Source organism: Anser brachyrhynchus, assembly GCF_964034855.1.
Source record: "Anser brachyrhynchus genome assembly, chromosome: Z".
NCBI classification, from domain to species: domain Eukaryota; kingdom Metazoa; phylum Chordata; class Aves; order Anseriformes; family Anatidae; genus Anser; species Anser brachyrhynchus.
In genome coordinates, this window is record NC_137697.1 from 54,388,670 (window position 1) to 54,412,813 (window position 24,144).

Here is a 24,144-nt window from a genome sequence, read left to right on the forward strand (position 1 = left end):
ACAAGCAAAACAGACTTAACATAAGGGACATTAATATAATTTATTGCCTATCGCTAGCATACTAGAGCAGTGAGAAACTAAAAGCAAACTAAAATCACCTTCCCCCAATCCACCTCCTTCTACCTCGTCCCTCTGAGCAGTGCAGGGGAACAGGGAACGGGGGCTGCGGTCAGTCCCTAATGCTTCACTTCCACAGCTCCTTCATGGTCCCTCTCTGCCCCTGCTCCACATGGGGTCCCTCCCACGGGATGCCGTCCTTCCCAAACTGAGCCTGCGGGGGCTGCCCACAGGCTGCAGCTCTTCCAAGAACAGCTCCCACATGGCTCCGTACCACGGGGTCCATCCATCCCCCAGGAGCAAACTGCTCCAGCACGGGTCCCCCACGGGTGGGCGGCAGCTCCCCCCAGACCCCCTGCTCCTGCGTGGGCTCCTCTCCACGGGCTGCAGCTCCGGCCCGGGGCCTGATCCTGCGGGGGCTCTCCATGGGCCGCAGCCTCCTCCAGGCCACAGCCACCTGCTCCAGCGGGGGCTCCTCCACGGGGGGGCTGCAGCGTGGAGATCTGCTCCGTGTGGGACCCATGGGCTGCAGGGGGACAGCCTGCTGCACCAGGGGCCTCTCCCTGCACAGGCCGCAGGGGATCTGCTGCTGCCTGCCTGGAGCACCTCCTGCCCTCCTGCTGCACTCACCTGGGGGGCTGCAGGGCTGTGCCTCTCACATTTCTCACTCTTCTCTCCCAGCTGCTGTGGCACAGCAGTATTTTTCCCCTTCCTTAACTCTGTTCTCCCAGAGGCCCACCTAGCATCCCTCCCTGGCTCATCAGCTCTGGCCAGCAGCAGGTCCCTGTTGGAGCAGCTGGAGCTGGCTCTGCTCTGACATGGGGCAGCTGCTGGGCTCTGCTCACAGAGGCCACCCCTGCAGCCCCCCACCACCAAAACCTTGCCACGTAAACCCAATGTAAGTATTTCTAATCATTTCTGTCTTACATTCTTTATAACTAGTAAAAAAATCAGTAATTAATAGCCTATCTTCATATTATAATTAACTTCAAGTAACTAAGATTGTTGCGTCTTACTTGAGTTTAGTGAAGAGTTGTTGATGAGGCTGGTCTGGCTAATGGAATCTAGATTAAATACTAATTAAATATTCTGTGAGATGGCCCTAACATTGTGAAAATATCTACAGCTAGGAAGCTTCTTTTGATTCCAGCATTAGTAAAGCATAATTTTACACTTCTATTAAAAAGGCATTATTAATCTTTGACATAGTCTTTGGGTTTGTTTTGTTTGTTTTTTGTTTTTTTTTTCTATGCAGGAGTAAATATAATAATTATCTCCTAAATAATAAAATGTCTTTTTTTCCTTTTTTTTTTCAGTTAAGAGAGTGTAGATATCTTTTTGTGTTTGTTTGTTTACACAAATAATTTTTCTACTTTCATTTCTTAGTCTGACAGTGCACTCAGTGAATATTTTCCCAGGGTTCTATTACAGTGGAAAAAGTCAAAATCTTTTAATACTTAATCTATATTCAATCGCTTTGAGAAGAAACTTCACAAGGTTTTTATCAAACACTGTTGTGCAGTAAAATGCTATTTGGATTTTAAATTTAAAAGAGCTATGTGGAAGAATATTCCATCTGAATCTTATAGTACATTTTATATCCTTATTTACAGGAATATTTTTGTCATATATATATAGATACAAAACCATTGTTCTTAAGTGGAAATTGTTAGTTACTGAAGGGTTTCTGCCAATTACCTAAATACAGGATTGAAATAAGTGGGTATCATTCTACTTGAATTTAGAGGCTCTTTATGTTATGTAAAGGGTATCCTCAGGATGTTTTTTGTATTACAAGCATCGAATTAAATTATAAATTAAATAAAACCATTATATGTGCCTTAGTCACACAGTAAAACTGATCTGTCCAACAAACCAGTCAATATGGCTGAACATTGGTACAGTAAGTGTTTTTTAACTAAGTTACACATATGCTTCAAACAGTAACTCAGTTACAGCATAATATTTTTCTGTGCTGTTATTTAAGATAATGGAATTTCCATCTTGTTAAGCCTTGTGAAATTAGGAATTAGAGATTAGAGTGGCTGGATTTTAAAAATTCATTTAATGTAAAATTTGGACTATTTTGCAGCCCAAAAATACTATAAAAGACCAAAATTATGTCTGTTTATATAAACACCGTGGTTTTGTATGTGCGAATAAAAGCAAAAATTTCAGAGTGGACAGTGGACAGCCAGTGGTTCAACATACTGCTACTACTTGCTTTCTGAAGGAAACTTTTTGTCTGTTGATGACAGCATTCTGCTCAAAGAAACTGTTCCCAGGTAGGCAACTTGGAAGGATCACTAGCAAGGCAAGAGGTGATGTTACAGAGCTATGCAGAAGCTTCACAACCTGTGTGAGCAAGTCTCCTGCTGTGGGATGCAGAACAGGACTCCCTCCTGCATCGCTGCCTGCAGCAGTCATGGTGTAGAGGTCCCAGACCTTGAAGTGGGAGAGGTGCTTCTCATGGGGAATGACACACCACAGGCTGAGTCGCAGTGACACTATGCTTTGAACACAGCAATGCTTCTGGTGAGGATGCAAGACAGAGGCTGGTGGGGATGAACTGGTACTACATTTCTGCCAGTTCAGTTTTCCGTGGTCTGGTTAACAAGGATAATGAGTTTTATCTGGAATTGTAAATGTATTGCTACCTTTTCCTTTCCAGAAACATTTTTTTTTTTTCATTTTCAAAGCAAGTAGGGTGTTTTCATACTGTTATTTTATACTGTTTGTAGGTTTATTGTTAGCTTTAAAGATCATGCAGAGGTCAAGTATTGGCTCTAGGAAGAATAAATTTGAATGTTAAGTCTGATAGGTAAGGATAAAAAGTACAGAAGGACAGCAGAGCACTGGAGGGGTTTTTGTTTATTTGTATATCATGATGATTCAAATAGCTTTAGCGTGTACCAGCACAGCTGTATTTATGTGTTTGTGAGGAGGCAAAACAAGTGTGGGAGCTAAGTAAAACATACCTAAATTAGGCTGTAAAAATTTGTATTGAGCTTGTAATGAAGAAAATAAGTTCAGTGATACTGTCAGTGAAAGAACAGAAGATATCCCAAGGTGCTGTCAACATAGGACCAGCTGGAACAGCATGGTCCTTCAAGTCACAGGTGTACCAGCCTCTCCCTCCCCAGGACTTCAGATCCGTAACATCCTTCCCTTCACTTTGTAGTGAGTTTCTTCTAATAGCTCCCATCTGTGTGAGTGAACCTCTCCAGTTCAATGTCATGCCTGTCGTGTGCTAGACAGTCTTAAGAGTTTACACAGAACATTGCTATAGGAAGCACTCTTCCTTTTATCCCTCTGTAAAGCTTCAAGGGCTAAACCCCTGCCTTGAAGAGCATCCACACCAGGGCTCTTGTTGGGTTATGGTATTCATACAACAAAAATGGCAAGAAATAGGGAAAATGAAAGTTGTTTTTTTTTTTAATGATTTAAATTATAGTAAATTGGGTGATAGAGGGCAGAATGACTGTGCCTGTTGTTATTGTATGCCATCGGTGGTGCACAGTAATAACCATAATTTATTATGGAAGTCTTAGCTATATGGTTTCATTAATTTTGTGTATTATAACTTTGTATTCAGGAAGCCCTTCAAAGACACTGCTTTCAGACCTTTGAATTTTTACAGACAATAGGGTTAAAAATAAATATATATTTTTTTCTAAAGATATTAAATTTATAATGCTTCAGGTATCCCTGTAACTTCCTGCAACACTACCTTATAATGCTTCAGGTATCCCTGTAACTTCCTGCAACACTACCTCATACAGAACTGATATATAGCAATAAAAAGGAAAAATAAAGTAATACCATTTTTTTCCAATTTAAAGCAATGTTACCATTAAGAGAATCTGCCCAAAGGTTGTACATGTTTCTCAGATATGCCACATGAGGTACAGATACATTTTGTATAGAACATGGTCCTATGGAAGAGTAAAATATTGACTTTGCCTCTGGCTTCCATGGGATTGATTTTCATCCCCAGAGTTAATGTTAAAAATAATATTGGTTAAAGGCCACCTCATGGTCTCTTCTTTTAATTGTACATCTGGGTACACCAGCTTACACTTCTAATGCCTACGTTGCAATACAATTCCCCCTGTCTAATATATTAACTAGATAAGTCACTTCTAACCCTATACTAGTAACAGAATGGTCTGTCTTCTTTGATGAAATAGAAAATAAAAACCATTACTCAGGATAGAGCTATAATAACAGCATGTATTATTTGACATAAAGTGCTCAAACTTTGTAAAGTGAAAAAGTAATATCCCTCTTTGGTTTTCGTTTAACAGTTCTGTGCTTTCATAGGCTTTTCAAGAGAACATTTTAGACACTGGAAGTGTCTGGAAATCAAATCTTTATTAAATATTTATTTGGGAGGACACCTAATGACTTCTAGGGGACCCTACAAAGAGATTCAGTATCCATAGAGTGCACTTATAATTGTTTGTTGTTATTATTGTTGTTGTTATTAATTATTTAAGTGCTGGCAATTTGCTCAAAGCTGTACAAGACACAAAAAAATATAATTCCAGTCTTTAAAAACTTTATCTCAATCAAACCAATGCCTAAAGTACACTAGCTCTGTGAACTTTATCTCAATCAAACCAATGCCTAAAGTACACTAGCTCTGTGGAACACTAGCACTGTGGAAGAAGGTTTTCTCAGAAGCAAACTGATTACAGAGGACAGCACCTTTTCATACTGTTGCATATTGCCTCCTCTGCTTTCCTCATTTATCTGCCTTACAAGAGCACAAGTTGCAGCAGGAAGCTGATGCTTCCTGTTAGGGAGGGAGTAAAAGAAGGCTACTGTTTTCCTCTTCACATTTTGAAGTAATTGAAGGGACAGCTCTTTTGCTTTCTTCATATCCTTTGTAACATCTTGGTGGAAAAGATGGGAGGGGGCACTGTTACCGCCTCCTGAGAGAGGAGGCCCATGTGTACCGAGAGGCTTCAGGGACCTAAGTCTAGTTGGGACAAAGAAAATGGGGCCAGCGTTCTTGGTGAGTTGGGCAATTTTAGCTCTGTTTTCAATCAGCATTGTAGGATACATTTGTTTCTATTTAGGAGTTGATATAATTAGTATGCTGTGCATACACTGGAAATTGGGTGGGGGACATATGTGAAAACCAAAAAAATTGGTTGCTTGGCATGCTGGTACAGAAGGCCCTTCCTTGTATACGTACAGGGGCTATTATTATTAAGAGCTGTTCAGCATGTTGGCTAAGTACATCCTCATAAGATTTTTAAAAGGTAAATTGGACTAAACTTGTGAGATTTGTTTTGAAGGACGATGCATTTTGACATATAGTGGCACATGGTACATGTGTTTTAAATGAGTTAGGTGGGTGTGATACCAAACAAGGAACTAGAGATATGACAGCTTTCATGAAACCTTGGAACTTAAGTGATGAGGAAGTAGTGCAGAATAAATTATAATCGTCTTCCATATATTTCTATGGATTCAGATTCCTGTTCCGCAAAACAAGATAGGAAAAAGGGAAGGGGAGGGGAGTGGAGGGGAGGGGAGGGAAGGGAAGGGGTGAGGTGAGGTGTGGAAGAATCTTCTGTGCTTGCAGAAGGAAGTTTAAGAATCATCAGCAAATGAATTTACACAGGAACAGAGTATAAAATGACAAAGAATTAGTAGTGTGAACCACCAGTAATATAACATTAGAAGGCATCAAAAAGATATGATTACGGAAATCCCAGTGTGTTTAAAACCATAGGAGAAAAAATGACTGAGAACAAAGTGGCTTCAAGGATTTTCTAGGACACAGAAACAGGAGTCTGAGAACACTTCATTTGAACTAACCTGGAAACAAAGCATGCTAAATTTGATTGCAAGTCCAATGAGAAGCAGCAGCAGATATTAGTTCTTGCAGATAGCTCCTCCAAGCTGTGTTCATTACAAGTTATGATAAACTCAAGCCAGGGTGTATTATTAGGTCTTTTATGTTAATTAGAGATTGATTATGGTTTACTAGCAGTCTTGATTTGTGATTCAGCTACAGTGGTATAATGGCTCTCTGCATGTGGTTCAATGTGTTTGCCAGTTGACAAAAGAAAGAACTTGACCTAACTAAATCAATAAAACATTTGGTACACAGTTATTTCTGTTGTTGAATATGATCTGATATTTTTTGTATTATTTAAAAATGAAAAGCTTTAACTTTTTAACACCAATGGATTCCTATTTCAGTTTATTACACATTTTCAGATAATAATGTGCTGGAGATTGTTTACTGAGATATCTTATTTAAAATAGTTACACTTATTTTTTATATGCATTTAGTTTGTGAGAGCAACATCAACATAATTTGAACTCTTTCATGAATTAGAACAATGTAAGGTGGTTCAGATGTTAAATGAAACTTAAAAAAACATCTAAAACCACAGATGTAAAGAATGATCACTTCTAAAATTAGATATCAAAAACTTCAGCTAATTGCAGATTTCTATTTCAAATAAAACAAAAGCATCAAGAAATTAGACATAATCTTTGGCGTCTAAGTTTGAATGACGTAATATGTTGTGCTAGTTACCTGATATAATTTGTACCTTATGTGCATAGAATAGACTTTGAAAAACAGTGGGGAAAACTATGGGGGGAAAAAAAAGAGAGAGAGAAAGGGTTAATAATTTTCATAATTTCAGTTTGATGATCACCACAATAATGCATGGAAGATGAGGTGCTGTTCATTGTGCCACCTAGCTTATCTGGACATGAATACGTTGCAACTTGCTGAAGTTTACAAAGCTGCTGTTGCTTCTAAGAGTTATTCTGCGTAATAAGGATAGGAGATCAGTTACCTAGTTTGGAGAGATAAAATTAAAGTCTTTATGAAAATCATAGGATCATAAAAATGTAGATCTGGTAGGCTAATAATTTATATTAAATCTATTCTCTGTTCTGATACAGTTATCAGTAATACAAGGAATATTCATCAGAAAGTGAATATCAAACCTCTTATACCATGCTACTTCCTATGAAACTTAATTGTTCTTGTACTTAATTGTTCTGCTAGTTAGAGGGGAAGTGGGGGGAACGTAAGCAAAACATTCTTTGCTACAGCTTATTTCTTTCTTTTCCAAAGAAAATTGAAAACAATACATCAGTATCTTTTTTTTTTTATAACTACATCTGATATACTGGAAAACCATTATTGAATGTGTCTACCTTTAGAAAAAGGAGGCCTACAGAGGGTGGAAACAAGGACAGGTAGCCTGGAAGGAATACAGCGAAATACAGAGAATTCATCAGCATGAAAGCTAAAGCCCTGATAGAATGAAATCTGAACAGGGATGTCAAGGACAATAATAAAGGCTTCTGTAGGTAAGTTGGTGATAAAAGGAAAACTAGGGAAATGGTGGGCCTTCTCCAGAAGGAAATGGGAGACCTGGTTACCCGGTGTATGCAGAAGGCTGAGGTACACAATGACTTTTTTGACTCAGTCTTCACCGACAAGAGCTCTAGCCACAGTCCAAGTCCCAGCTGGCAAGGCAGGGACTGCAAGAACAAAGAACCACCCACAATAGGAGAAGAACAGTTTTGAGACCACCTAAGGAACTTGAAGGTGCACAAGTCCATGGGACCTGATGAGATGCATCCATGGGTCCTGAGGGAACTGGCAGATGAAGTTGCTAAGCCACTGTCCAGCATAGTGGAGAAGTCGGGGCAGCCCGGTGAAGTTCCCACTGACTGGAAGAGGGGAAACATAACCCCCATACTTAAAAAGCAAGAAAAGGAAGACCCGAGGAACTACAGGCCAGTCAGTCACACCTCTGTGCCCAGCAAGACCTTGAAATCACAGCTTTGTTTTAACTTAGTGTTATAATTAACAAATTATTTTTAATTATTCAAGGCTTGCCACTGTAGTCTGGGTACTAGTGGGCATGACCTTAGTTAAAAAGAGAATGGGAAAACCACGTTTACAGCTTTCTGTCATGTGTGAAATACAAAGTTCAGCTCCACCAAAAAGTGGAAGGATATGGTTAGTGGAATTTTTGTTGTCAGTTGCTTGGCGGGGGTGCATAACAGTCATTTTTTGGAAAACAAATGCAGTGGAGTGTGAGAATCATCTAAGTAGTTCATAATCAGAAATCTTGAGTGACAGAGTTGTTAATAGTATATTAAATACGTTAAATATATATTGCTACTCCAACTGTTAACCTTCCCCTCCTTCTTTCCAAAAGAGTATAGACTCTTCGCCCTCTTCTCTCTATTCCCCCCTCCCCCTTTTCTCTCCTTTCTCTTACTCTCCCCATTTCTCTCTCCCTCCCCCTTTCTCCTTCCTTTGTTCTCTTTGTCTGCTGCCTTGCTGTCTCTCCTTCTTCCCTTTGTCTTTCCTCCCACCTTCTCTCTCCCCCTTTCTCTTTGTCTCCCACTTTCTCTCTCCTCCACCTCTTCCCATCTTCTCCCATTCTCTGTTTTTCTCCTCTTTTTACACGCTCAGCAGTACAGCTGCAAGTTCAGGTCCTTGGTTGTGCAGAAATGCAAACGGAAACTGTTGGAAATTCAGGTGGCCTTTTACTATCTGCAGTATGAAATGTAAATAACTCTCTTCACAAGTAAATTACCAGGAAAAAAACAATCCAAGTGGAAAAAAAAAAAAAACTGCTGTTGTTTTTAAGTTATGGAATTAAAATAAAACAGTTGAGGTCAGAGCTGGGTCAAGATGGGAAAGCTGAAAAACATAATTTAATTGCCCAACTTTGATAAGACTTTAGAGTTTTGTGGTGGCAAAGTCATCATGCCTGAAATCATCTGCAGAACAGGCAGCAAGGTACACTTCCTCATCAGATAGCGACAGTGTTCAGGCTTATCAAAATCAAATTGGCGAGCAGGAAGCCAGGATTCAAACACTGTTGGTTGCATTTGTACTTTTAGTTCTTCACCTGATGTTTCTCTTTGGATGCCAGTCACTAAAGCTTGGCAATTTGTAACTAAATAGTTGAGGAGTCTTTATTTTATAGAACACAGTGGTGTGCTCCAAGGAAGCTGGGTCACATCTTACATGTAGCCTTCTGCTGTGGCTGATTTGCCCTACTGAGGAGTGTTATTTGCATCTCCATAACACTGCATTGTGCTGTGCAGATGGCAACTTGTTTTTTTTTTTCACTTTTGAGATAGGAAGATATATTTTACCTATACGTACTGAAATATATTTGGAACTCAATATATATTTATTTGGATTCTTATTTTTTATATTTTATTAGAAAATGATTAGGTTAAGGCATGAAGGTGTTTGTCTTTTTTTTTTTTTCCTTTACTCACCTTGTGTAGGAAGCTACATTTGAATGAGCAAAGGTTTTGGCTGCAGTGCATGAAAAAATATTTCTGATTATTTTAAATGTAATTAAGTCTATAGTAATTGTTGCTCTTGATTTACATCAGGTATTCACAGTTAATTCTATTTATAATGCAAAGATGTATATAATTACTTTTTAAATTAATCAGGCAAAATAATTTGAGTTGTCTGCTTATACATATGTGTGTATATCTATAAACATATTTTTCTCTATTTCAACATTTTAATAAAATCTCTTTTCCAGGCTAAAAAATAAAATCCATAGAAGTGTTCAGCCAAAATGTTGGCTCACGAAAAGCAATACACTTGTTAATACTGTTCTTGCATTGATTTGTCTGTCATTTAGAGTCATGACAAGTTGTATAATTAGGGAAGATTATGTAATATCAAATTGCATGAGCCATTAAGATTGGTTTCCCTGAACAGAGCCATTAACTATGAACTTAGAGTTATTTAGGTTTCTTAGAAAAGACATTTTCTGCAAATAGAGATGGAACAGAACTGCTTGTTATGTAAAATTTGAACCAATTTGCCCTTGCATTATTTTTGTCATTAGAAGTACTGTATTCTGTGAGGGTGTTTACGCTGAATGAACGAAATGAACACAACAGAAGGAAAGTGAAGATGTGAAACCTGATAGTTTATGATTAACATTTTAATGCTGGAATTTTCAAAGTTAGTTATTAAGGATCTGTGGTCCTAAACAAGTTTGGATGACTTATGTGGTTCCTTGTTGGAGAAGACCAGGCCAAGAAATGCCAAGTTCTTTCTTGAAAAATGTCAGTAACCCTCTTGACGCAGGTCAGATCTACTTCTTGTCTTAAATAAATTTCTATTATTGATGCTTAAATATTTTGTCACTTGATATTGACACCCTAGCAGGTTATTGCTTTGTTCCCTGTTTCTGTATTCTTGATTTGTAGCGTTTGAAGGGTGGTAGTGTGTTGCCATGTATTGCTGCCTATAAATGTTCTTGGTACTCACCAGTTTAGACACTGAAATAGGTACGAAAGGGCTACTGTATTTCTTCTGTTGTAGAATAAATCCTTTCTTTTCCAGGATTGCTATAGGTCAGGTAAAATTGCTGAAATTAGTAACTCTGCCTGTTCTCTTTCACTACTGTTGCCTGGAGAGTGTTGATTCATCTGCAAATCACATCTGGGCAAGGACAGGGAGCCACTTGCATGTGCTCTTATTTCTTTAAATCTTGTTTTTGAGATTAAAGGGAAAATGCTCATGATGCCTTAAAAGGTTCTCATGTATGATTCTATCTTATGATCCATGTTTTTTGGTATGAAGCATTTTCTGCATAAACAGGTAAGTACTCTAATGTTTTTAGTATGAACAGTTTTACCATGGGCTGAGTGAAATGTAAACATAGATGACAATTAACTGACAGAGACTTAGTCTAGGCAAAAGGGAAGCTGCATACAGAATCAAGCAGAAAACAAGACTTAATTTCCTTCAGGTATGTAACTGCTGCCATTGATCAGTTTAGACTAATTTAGTTAGAAAGTCAGTAAGTGCAAAACTGTTAACTGAAAGGACTTCAAACGTTTCAACTGTTTATTAGAATAGTCTATAACGTGAAACAAATATTATAGAGTGTTTTCTTTTAAAATTGTATTTTATTTACGTGGTATTTGTAAAGCTGTGAGCTTTGAAAATAGAAAAGCTTTGAAGTTTTCCTATATTCCTTCCTTTGTTTGGAGAGTAGTTTGGTAGTACCTTTGAGCTGCTGCATACAACTGACCTTCCCATGCTTACTTTGTCTTGGTAAGCTCTTTGTAATTTTTTTAGAATAAAAAGAAAGTGATAATGTTTTCAAAAACATCTCCAAGCCTGTGCTTGCATGTTTATTCTTGATATTTTCTTCATTCTTGGTATTTTGCTAGCTAACAGTGTTGATTAAATCATCATCCTTCATGTATTTCTTTCATGTTTTATCTTTTTTTCTCATCAAATTAAACTTTTTAAACTATTGTAGAATCAAGGATGAAATGATGTGGATAAAAAATTGTATGAATGAAAAGGGTTATAAGACAGTAATGATAATAAATCAGTTCAATTATCATTAAAGAATTGAAAAGCTGTAGTACCTGAGTCTTGTCCAGTAGCTTTATTAATACAAAAAAATTAAACCAAACCAATGAACTGAACAATCCCAGCATATTATGTGAGACTAATTCCTACACTATATGGATTGATTATAATCCATAAATCTTCAGGAGAGGTTTAGGCTAGACATCAGGAAGAGTTCTTCACTGGAACAGGCTCCCCAGGGAAGTAATCACTGCACCAAGCCTGTCTGAATTTAAGAAGCGTTTGGACTGTGCACTTAGTCACATGGTCTGAATTTTTGGGTAGACCTGTGTGGTGCCAGGGGTTGGACTCAATGATCCTTATGGGTCCCTTTCAACTCGGGATATTCTATGATTCTATGATAATGTCTGTCACTAAATACCTAAAAGAACCGCTTCCAGCCCCTTTGCAATGTGATAAAGTTAAGGTGACCATCTCTTAGAAAACAGCTTTATAATTCAGTGCCTAACCTCAACAATATAATCATATTTTTGTTTATAACAATGTACCACATATATCACATACCTCAGAAGTTTTTCTAGGTTAGTTCTATTTTTTTTTTCATTCATATAAATCATATTTATCTTTCTATCATTTACATGTTTTCCTTCTCTCAAAGTACATTTAAAATCATGGCAATATAAGAAAAGTAATTTTTTTTTATTCTTTATGCATTTCTTTCACGGCCTCCTCCCCAAAAGTTTTAAGTAGCCCTATAACCAAATAATTGGTATTTCTAAATGTACACCTAAATAACACTTTGACTCTACCATTTAGTTTTGGTGGACTTTCAGTGATAAAAATAACACATTTTTAGATTAATTAACTGCTTGATTATCAAGTAATTATTATCAATTTACTCAAAATCTTGAATGGAGAAAATGAGGATAGGTCTATGAAATTGTGCTATTTTTCAGGCAATCCGGGAAGTTCAATAAATGACCTAATTTAGTCTTTTGTCACAGATTAAAATTGGCTGTTTTAAAAGCTTTTATTCAGCAAAAAGCTTTTCAAGCTTTCTTATGGTGTTTTTGTTGTTGTTGATGGTGGTGTTTTTTTTCTTTTAACACTTTTCTATTTTGAGCAGATTATATCTCAGGTGATCACTTGGACCGCAAGAGTCACGTGCCCTGTTTTTATTGAATTTTATACTTGCTTCTTCTTTTATGGACATTGTGTTTTCTGTAAATTATAAGAACCATTTTAAGATTTGAGTACAGTTGTGTCATTTGCTGATATGGAATAAAATCCTATATATATTGGCAGTCTCTGGTCCCTGGAAATTGCTTTGTTTTAGTATATCTAATTTTCTTCCCCACATGATCTCTAGTTATTTTTGTGACCTTCCCCCCATTAACTCACACCAATATTCAAAGGGACAGTTTCTGAATGCTGTTGCTAGGCTGGCAGTTATGAGAGATATATCTGAAATATAAGATTGCAGGTTTTCTGCTACTGTGCCAGAGATCTGTAATGATGTGTTGCAAGGCAGGGGTCTAAATTTTTTTATTTTTTTTAGAGAATGATTGTATGAACATAGCATCTCAGTGCAGATTAGCATATGTGCTTGAACTTCCAGTGGTGCTCTTAGCTTTTATGTATTCTTTGATTATAGGTTTAAAAGAATGTATATGCTGGCATTACTTCTTAGATTTGTCTAGTTTGATCACATTTCAGTATTATTTCCTTTTAATGTGTTCTATAGTGACTTAATAAACATTCATAGCTGATCTGTAGCTATGAATGTTTTGTAGCTACTAGTAAATTTAAAAAAAAAGGTATTATGTATTTGTTGTTGTTATTATTATTGTTATTATTATAACAAATGTATGAAGCTCTGTATTAACCAGTAAAATCTGTTTGCCAAGATTGTAATCTGCGCACTGTCTGGAGCGGGAAATAATTGCATTGTCCCTAGACCAGGAATGAATCATTTAGACTTGGTTGCCCATCCTCATTGTGCTTTTTTATGGCAACGTTTTTCACAGACAAGAAAACTGAACAAAACTTCTATTTCAGAATGTTGTTTCCTAGCTTCTTATGCAGCTGTTCAATGATGATGATGATAAACCATATCAAGGTATAAATGAGAAATGACCACATTTCTCACGTCATAGAAATTAGTGAAAGCACATGTATGTTTGTCGTATATTTTAAATGTGACCAAGCATAATATATGTTAGTGGAAATTATTCTGTGATTTATGAAGCAGATACTGTATTACAAAATGTCTGTATTTTTGAGGGGGTAAATTTACACACTATTAAATGAGCTGCAGCAGCTTTCACAGATACATTAATTTAACAAATGCATTTGTGGTTAACTGTTCCCTTGATAATACAGGGGATTGAATCGTTAAGCCCCAGAGCTAAAAACCTCTCCAGATTTAGCCAAAGAGCCAATACTTTGTGAGTTTCATCAGCTCATACCTTCTGTGTAGTGGGACAGAGAAGGGCTTGTATTAGACACTCACTTTTGGAGTAGATGTCTACTTACACTGCGGATAGTTGTCTGCTGGAGACACCAGCTCACCTAACTGAGGGAATGGCTCATTACTAATATGGTGGCCAGTATGGCCGTACTAATACAGTGGAAGCATCTTTTGATGGCTGTGTTTGGCCGTGGAGAAGCTTGCTCACGGATCGTGCTGTCATGCACACCAGGTGGCTGCTAAATGCACTGTTCAGGAGACCCTTCAAATCAGCCAGGATTTCATGTTTATTCATCTTAAAGTATTTGGCCTCTCAACTTGACCTATTAGGGCTTTCTGTGCATAGTGTTTGCAATGGTTCTTGAACTATCAGAGTAACATCTCTGGTTTTGGTTAATTCAGTGAATGAAAGATTACTGGCAAACTAGGATTTTTTTATTTTTATTTTTTCCTGTAAGCATTTCTGTGATAATTTTGCCACAGTGTGCTGAATTGTCTGTCTGTAGAGAAAACTGCTCTTTTCACAGCTGTATCTGGCAGTCAGGCTTTGGAATTCCTTTCAAAGAGTAATGATGTACAAAAAAAAAAAGTAAGCAATTTATTAAGTAAAAGTAGAAAATGTATAATAGGGCATGATGCATGATTTTGAAGTTTCTCTGCTTTTCGGCAAATTCCTCTGGATTGCTGATTTTAAGGGGGAAAAAACTTTCAAGGACGGATGGGCTAACCACATTTCAGTATACTAAACCAAGTGAGGTTCTTGCTGTTTTTCCTTGCCTGTTTTATCCTCCTTTTCAAAATATTTCACATCTTAGTATTCAATAATCTAATATCACGCATGTTATCGTTTTTCTGAAGAACAGGTTTATAGTTGACACTTATAATCTTCAGGGAGCCCAAGGAACTTGGGTCCAAATAGTGGAGGAGCCTTTTGTATCCAAGACTTACTTGTGTAGCTGGCATTTAAGGGAATTATCAAAGGATAAGAACCTGTAGGTTGGCTGTTTCTCTGTTCCTTTGAAGGTAATGCATTATATTCTATGTCTCACAGAAAGAATTAGATACATGCAGGCTGTGCATCTTCTGCGTTCTGATATATTTTTATTCTTAGAGTTTCCATAAAGAGGATAACATAGTTTTTGATGGATAATATTTAGTTTTTGTGTGTGTGTGTGTATGTGTGTGTGGTTTTTTGTTTTGTTTTTTTTTTTCTTATGGTTTGGATATGTATAGCTATTATTTGGAGTTGTTCAAAATTTCTTGCTGACAAGCTTTATTCTTCAAACTTTCAACGCAAGGTAGATGACTAAACTGTGCTTTTTGTCTGGGTTATTGAGGATTTTCTGTAGGCTTTCCAAGACTCGTGAAAGACAAAAATAGTTTTTCTCCTTGTGTTGGATCTGGGCATTTGGTAGCTTTTGTCTGAAGTATTAATGGTTGCCGTAGCAGCCTATGGAGATGTTGTCTACTTCATGTTCCTGTGTGGGAAGAGCCACTTACTTGCTCTTTGGGTACCAACTTGTTAGAGTATAGATAAATAGTTTGTCCGTTGGAGTCATAAGCTGGATGAAGTTGGAGTCATAAGCTTATAGTCATAAGCTATCTGTGTTAGATGGGACAGAGAGGACTTCTTAATCATTTATCATGAGTTTGAACCAACAACAAATTAAATCCATGAAGCCCTGGAGGTCAAATTATGGCATTCTTTTTATATGTCTGGCAGAAAGACTTGTCAGCAGTTATCTTTGCCATCTTTCTATTCCAACCCAACTTATATCCCCTTTCTTCCAGAACTTGTTTAGGGAAGGGCAAACTGCTAGTTGGTAAGACAAGAAGAAAACAGCAGGTCTTCGCATTAAAGTATGCAACAAAACACGAGTTGAACTTGGGATTCAGAGTGTTTCATGTTGAAAATAAGTGACAAAATCATAGAAACACAGAATGGTTTGGGATGGAAAAGACCTTAAAGATCATTTAGTTCCAATCCCCCCTACCATGACCAAGCCTACGTTCCAGTAGAACAGATTTCTCAAAGCCCCATCCAACTTGGCTTTAAACACTTTCAAGGATGCCCTTCCAAGGCATAAACAGCTTCTCTTGGCAGCCTGCTCCAGTGCCTCACATAGTAAAGTTCTTCCTAATGTCTAATCTAAACTGAACCTTCCTTCAGTTAAAGCCAATTCCTCCTTGTCCAATCACTACACTCTCTGACAGAGTCCCTCTCCAGCTTTCCAGTAGACACCCTTTATGTACTTTGTAAGGCCTCTATGAGGTCTCCTTGGAGTCTGCTCTTCTCCAGATTGAACAATGCAACTGTCTCAGCCTTTCTTCACAGGAGAGTTCATAGGAGAGGTGCTCCAGCCCCTTGATCATCCTCGTGGCTCTCCTCTGGACTCCCTCCAACAGACCCACTTCCTTTTTGTGCTGGGTGCCCCAGAGGTGAACGGAGTGCTCCAGGTGGGGTCTTATAAGAGCAGAGTACAGCCTGCTGGCCATGCTTCTTTTGATGTAGCTCAGGATATGGTTGGCTTTCTGGGCTGCAATCACACGTTGACGGCTCATGTTCAGTTTTTCATCAACAAACACCCCCAGGTCCTTCTCCTCAGGGCTATTTTCAAACCATTCTCCACCCACATATTTTTGACAAGATATCAGGAGTTATTTCTCTTTTACGGGAGTGTTCTGGCTGAACAGGAATATCTAGTTAACTTATTTGAAATCCAGAACTCAGTATAAGTGAATGAAATCTCAGTATAAGTGAAATCTAGGGCTGATATAAAGTTATAAGTATAAATTTGTAGCTGGCCACCCCCACTTTCTTTAGGTAATGCTTTTCCATATACCCTGAACTGTTTGAAACATATGATATTTGTCTAGTTTAGCATGAAACACTGGAAACAGGATGTTTTCATTACTCAGCTTTAGGCAAAATGCCATTATACTAGTAAGTATAAGGATATTGGTAAGATTTCAAGAATTCGTGAAAAGTGGCTCAAAAGTATCCTCCGATTTGGCAGTGTATGTTGAATTATCTTCTTAATTCTGTTGCCATAAATTGCTGTTGTTGAGAGACTTTCTATTAGTTAAGCTGGCAAATAACCATAGTGTTAGAAATATTCCTATTTTTATACATGAGGCAACATATTTTATCTTAGTTGTAATAACCAGACAGCTAAAGCATCTGCTTTCAATACACTTAAAAGGAAATGCATTGATGTTTTTGTTGCAGAAAGAGCAAAGCATATGTATTTTTCATATCTGGGATAATTGAACTGATGTTAAGAGGCTGTGATTTTAAAAAAGGCATATGTAGAAGTGAAATCATATTTTCTTTATTTATTTCTGCAGTAAACTAGTATTGGCTCTGACACATGTCTAAATGTATGATATACAATGTGCAGAGGTTCATTGAAAGAGCATTTGGATTCTTGATTTTTACCTACTTTTCCTGAGGATTATAAAGGGTGTTCATGCTCCCACATGAGGGTTATCTGTATGGAGCAGGCAACCTCTGATTCACAGCGTGAAGCCCTTTGATCTGCTACAGATAGCAGCCTCTATCATTTATATTGAACTTCCCACTTATTTTGGAAAGCTGGACTGATTTTCTCCTGTCTCATGCATTCCCGCTAGATGTTTTAAAATTCAGTATTTCAGCTGCTTTCACAATTTCTGATTGCTACCACAGTTTTTTGAAACATCAGTGTCAGCATGAAACACTCAAGAAAGTGTAGAGACGTATTTCTGTAGCGCTGGGAGGAAATCTCAATCACTTTTGAGCTAAATCACAATGAAAACTCGGGATGCTGTTATGCATCAGTTTTCTTCAGTTTTCTGAGTTTCTAACTTGAATGTAAAGTATCCATCCCTCTCTACCTACCCTTCACTTGTAGATACATGTCAAAAAAAGGCAAGATCATATAAAATTCCTCAGCTAAATTTACTTGTGTAACTCACTTGTGTTCATGTTCCTTTCTTTGGCTCCTTGCCACAGTTGACTACTTCTTCCATGTGCCATGTAGCAACTTACATTGCCAGAAACAAAAGTCAATATCTTATTTATATTTATTGCCATACACATTTATCTGGCTTTTAATCATAGGATTAATTGGGAAATTACAGATCTAGTTACAGGTGTAGGCAAATGTACACAAACATAGATGCAAAAGTTAATACCTCAGACTGCTCTCTGAAAACATGGACAGTAAGAGTATCAAGGCCTTCAAAATACTCATTACATAGCATATCTTATTATTACTGCTAATATTTACTGTTCAGTGATGGATATGTCAATTACTTGTTTTTTTCCTTGATTTTCTGTAAGTGCACAAAAAACTAAAACAACTATTTCAAACTTTATACATCATAAAACACAACTTGTTTTTTCTAATTGTCAAGGTATCTGACTTGTGTCTATTTCTTTGTCAGATATGTAAGTCCATTTATTATTATGTTAAAAATATAAGATTTTTTTTTCTTCTTGGAATTATTTATGCTATTTTTGGGATGCTTTGCATTGCTAGATGTGCATTAAGTTGTATTTAAGCTTAATATAATGAGATTGAACAGAACTATGAACAGCTAAAACCTTCATAAGGTTTTAGGAAGAAGCCCAAAAAGAAGCCCTTTAATTAGGCCTCACTGTATGTTTGGAAACTATATTAATATACTAAGTAATCACAGAGGATATCTACATTGACAATACTTTTATGCCATTGGGCTTTTTCAGCCAATATAAGATACAGTATCTGTGTGTGGGTTGTTAAGCGGTAGATTCAATACGTGTCAAACAGTCCTAATTTTATCTTTGATTTTTAATGTTACTATTCTTAGTAATTAAAAGGGATTCATTTAAAAGTTATTTTCTTTAAATGCTTTTGAACCTAGAGAATTTCTTTTTCCTACATAAAGTATTCTTTAGCTCTTCTATTTTCATACTAGGATTTATTTTTTTCCTGATGTCTTTAGTTTCTTTTTTCCCCTCATCAATCAATTAATGTACTACAGTGTGTTATTTACGTTGGTCTGCAGTTTTGGAAGCTCTTTGTGGAATTTCTGTTGAAGTTCCCACAGACCACAGTTTCCACAGAGTTTCCACAGAAGGGAAACATAACCCCTATTTTTAAAAAGGGAAAAAAGGAAGACTTGGGGCACTACAGGCCAGTCAGTCTCACTTCTGTGCTTGGCAAGATCATGGAGCAGATCCTCATGGAAACTCATGTTTGTAGGGAGAAAATTCGTGTGGCCAAAGCACACCTAGAGTTGAAGCTGGCTGTGTCTGTGAGAGAAAATAAAAAGGGCTTTTTCAGATATGTGAATGGAAGAAGGAGAACTAAAGAATACATAGGGCCGCTCCTTGATAGGGAAGGTCTCCTCACAGACAATGACATAGGCAAAGCAGAGACGCTTAATGCCTTCTTTGCCTCTGTCTTCAATGCCGATGATGGGCTTTGGGACCCAGGGTGCCCTGAGCTGGAGGACCGGGACGGTGGGGATGACAAACTCCCAACCGACCCTGAACGTGTGCGGGATTTGCTACTCCACCTGGATCCCTACAAGTCCATGGGTCCGGATGGGATTCATCCCCGGGTGCTGAAAGAGCTGGCGGACGTCATCGCGGAACCTCGCTCAATTATTTTTCAACGATCCTGGGAATTTGGAGAGGTCCCGGTAGACTGGAAGCTGGCAAATGTTGTGCCGATTTACAAGAAGGGTCAGAAAGAAGACCCTAGCAATTACAGGCCTGTCAGTCTCACGTCAGTGCCTGGTAAAATCATGGAGAAGATGGTTCTCGAACTTATTGAGGCGCACCTGGGGGACAAAGCAGTCATTGGTCCCAGCCAGCATGGGTTTGTGAAGGGCAGGTCCTGCCTAACTAACCTGATTTCCTTTTATGATAAGATCACCCGTATGATGGACCAAGGGAAACCAGCTGATGTGATTTTTTTGGACTTCAGCAAGGCTTTTGACACGGTTTCCCATAGGATCCTACTGGACAAAATGTCCACCATACAGCTAAATAAAAACATCATACGATGGGTGAGCAATTGGCTAACGGGCAGGGCCCAAAGGGTTATGGTAAATGGGGCTGCGTCAGGCTGGCGGGCGGTCACCAGTGGTGTCCCTCAAGGCTCCATTTTAGGGCCGGTACTTTTCAATATTTTTATAAACGATCTGGATGTAGGAATAGAAGGTATTTTGAGCAAGTTTGCTGATGACACCAAACTTGGAGGAGTAGTGGACTCGAATGAGGGTGGAAAGGCCTTGCAGAGGGATCTGGATAGGTTGGAGAGCTGGGCGATCACCAACCGCATGAAGTTCAATAAGAGCAAGTGCCGGGTCCTGCACCTGGGACGGGGAAACCCTGGCTGCACGTACAGACTGGGCGATGAGACGCTGGAGAGCAGCCTAGAAGAGAGGGATCTGGGGGTCGTGGTAGACAGCAAGTTGAATATGAGCCAGCAGTGTGCCCTGGCGGCCAGGAGGGCCAACCGTGTCCTGGGGTGCATCAAGCACGGCATCGCTAGTAGGTCAAGGGAGGTGATTGTCCCGCTCTACTCTGTGCTGGTGCGGCCTCACCTCGAGTACTGTGTGCAGTTCTGGGCACCACAGTATAAAAAGGACATGAAACTGTTGGAGAGTGTCCAGAGGAGGGCAACGAAGATGGTGAAAGGCCTGGAGGGGAAGACGTACGAGGAACGGCTGAGGTCACTGGGCCTGTTCAGCCTGGAGAAGAGGAGGCTGAGGGGAGACCTCATCACAGTCTACAACTTCCTCGTAAGGGGGTGTCGAGAGGCAGGAGACCTTTTCTCCATTAACACCAGTGACAGGACCCGCGGGAACGGGGTTAAGCTGAGGCAGGGGAAATTTAGGCTTGACATCAGGAGGGGGTTCTTCACAGAGAGGGTGGTTGCACACTGGAACAGGCTCCCCAGGGAAGTGGTCACTGCACCGAGCCTGTCTGAATTTAAGAAGAGACTGGACTGTGCACTTAGTCACATGGTCTGAGCTTTTGGGTAGACCTGTGCGGTGTCAAGAGTTGGACTTGATGATCCTTAAGGGTCCCTTCCAACTCAGGATATTCTATTCTATTCTATTCTATTCTATTCTATTCTATTCTATTCTATTCTATTCTATTCTATTCTATTCTATTCTATTCTATTCTATTCTATTCTATTCTATTCTATTCTATTCTATTCTATTCTATTCTATTCTATTCTATTCTATTCTATTCTATTCTATTCTATTCTATTCTATTCTATTCTATTCTATTCTATTCTATTCTATTCTATTCTATTCTATTCTATTCTATTCTATTCTATTCTATTCTATTCTATTCTATTCTATTCTATTCTATTCTATTCTATTCTATTCTATTCTATTCTATTCTATTCTATTCTATTCTATTCTATTCTATTCTATTCTATTCTATTCTATTCTATTCTATTCTATTCTATTCTATTCTATTCTATTCTATTCTATTCTATTCTATTCTATTCTATTCTATTCTATTCTATTCTATTCTATTCTATTCTATTCTATTCTATTCTATTCTATTCTATTCTATTCTATTCTATTCTATTCTATTCTATTCTATTCTATTCTATTCTATTCTATTCTATTCTATTCTATTCTATTCTATTCTATTCTATTCTATTCTATTCTATTCTATTCTATTCTATTCTATTCTATTCTATTCTATTCTATTCTATTCTATTCTATTCTATTCTATTCTATTCTATTCTATTCTATTCTATTCTATTCTATTCTATTCTATTCTATTCTATTCTATTCTATTCTATTCTATTCTATTCTATTCTATTCTATTCTATTCTATTCTATTCTATTCTATTCTATTCTATTCTATTCTATTCTATTCTATTCTATTCTATTCTATTCTATTCTATTCTATTCTATTCTATTCTATTCTATTCTATTCTATTCTATTCTATTCTATTCTATTCTATTCTATTCTATTCTATTCTATTCTATTCTATTCTATTCTATTCTATTCTATTCTATTCTATTCTATTCTATTCTATTCTATTCTATTCTATTCTAAACTATTCTATTCTAAACTATTCTAAACTATTCTAAACTATTCTAAACTATTCTAAACTATTCTAAACTATTCTAAACTATGCTAAGGTACATGGAAAATAAGGAGGTGATTGGTGACAACCAACATGGCTCCACTAAGGGCAGTTCGTGCCTGACAAACCTGGTGGCCTTCTGTGATGGGGTTACAGCACTGGTGGAGAGGGGAAGAGCAACTGAAATCATCTACCTGGATTCATGCAAAGGGTTTGGCAATATCCCCCATGATATCCTTGTCTGTAAATTGGAAAGACATGGGTGTGATGGATGGACCACTCGGTGGGAAAGGCATTGGCTGGATGGTCACACTGAGAGTTGTGGTGAACAGGTCGATGTCCAGGTGGAGATCTTAACGAGTAGTGTTCGTCGGGACAGTATTGGGACTAGCACTGACACCTTTGTGGGTGACATAGACTGTGGGATCGAGTGCACCCTCAGCAAGTTTACCAATGACACCAAGGTGAGTGGTGTGGTCGACACGATGGAGGGGAGGGATGTCATCCAGGGTGAACTGGACAGACTTGAGAGGTGGGCCTGTGTGACCATCATGAAGTTAAACCAGGCCAAGTACAAGGTCCTGCACCTGGGTCAAGGCAATGCCAAGCACAAATACAGGCTGGGTGGAGAATGGAGTGAGAGCAGCACTGAGGAGAAGGACCTGGGGGTGTTGGTTGTCAAGAAGCTCAACATGAACCATCAATGTCCACTTGCAGCCCAAAAAGCCAACCATATCCTGCGCTGCATCAAAAGCAGCATGGCCTCCCCTTCTGCACTGCTCTCATGAGACCCCACCTGATGCACTGTGTTCAGCTCTGGAGTCCCCAGCACAAGAAAGACATGGATATATTAGAATGAGTCCAGGGAAGGGCCATGAAGATGATCAGAGGGCTGGAGCACCTCTCCTATGACAAGAGGCTGAGGGAGGTGGGGTTCTTCAATCTGGAAAAGAGAAGGCTCTGAGGAGACCTTATAGTGTCCTTCCAGTACCTAATGGGGGCCTTCAGGAAAGCTGGAGGGACTCTGTCTGGAAATTTAGTGATTGGACAAGGAGTAATGGATTTAAACTGAAAGAGGGTAGATTTAGATTAGACATTAGGAAGAAATTTTTTACTTTGAAGGTAGTGAGTCACTGGAACAGGTTGCCCAGAGAAGCTGTGGATGCCCCATCCTTGGAAGTGTTTGAATGGGACTTTGGGCAACCTGGTCTAGTGGGGGGTGTCCCAAGCCTTTGCAGGGGAGTTGGAACTCGATGATCTTTAAGGTGCCCTCCAACCAAACCATTCTATGATTCTATGATTATGTCTTTCCTTCTTACTCCCTTACCCTTCTCTATGAATGAAAAAAAAAAAAACAAAAAAAAACAAATCATGTTTTCATCCACTGATTTTTTTCTTTCACATGCTAGCCTTTGACTATGAGTTTATAGGGAATTACAAAGAATTATAATAAGTTCCTAATTGCATCAGTGTGACTGTCTTCAAAGATCACTGCTGAAGTATTTAAGAATCCATAAAAACAGTTTATCAACAACCTCGATATGACTTTGACCCTTAGTTTGAATGCTTTTGAAGATAGTGGCCACTTCTGTCTTCCTTGATCGTGTTGGGCGGAGAGGTCTACAAAGAATTGTTTGAATGACTGAACTTTCGCTGTTTTACACAAATCACTGAGGTCACAGTTGAATCATTTTATGTAAGATATAAACAAAATTCAGAACAGTGAACCCAGGAGGTATAATATTTTTCTTCATTCTTTTTGTCCTGTATTTTGTTATGATGAGAAAAAAACACATTTTAAAGTTCTTGGATGTTTGCAAAGAATCTTTTATTTTTCCTTGACATCAACACTTCAAGATTTAAAAAAAAAAAAAAAAAAGTAATTCTTTGAATTTATTGTGGTAGAAACAGATACAGTGATCTTTACTTGTTTTCCTAGCATTTCCTTTAAGTGAATGTAGGCATAAATTCTTCTTTTACCACTGTTTTTCAATAGACCTTCCAGGCTAAGGAAGCTTTCCAAGCTGTATATGAAATAAAATCCTCCCACTGTACAAAAATAATCTGAAAATTCTCTTCTGTTGCATTTGACAAATGTCACTGTTGTCACCCCTAGTAACCCTCAAATCTGACTTGAGCCATTAACTTGTCAT

The 24,144-nt window shown here is 38.2% G+C and overlaps 1 protein-coding gene across 3 annotated transcripts in view; it reads left to right on the plus strand.

The window, feature by feature from the left end:
• FBXL17 (F-box and leucine rich repeat protein 17) overlaps positions 1 to 24,144 on the plus strand; it is a 331,132-nt gene that overhangs the window by 189,770 nt on the left and 117,218 nt on the right. The gene's annotated exons all lie outside the window — the stretch shown is intronic.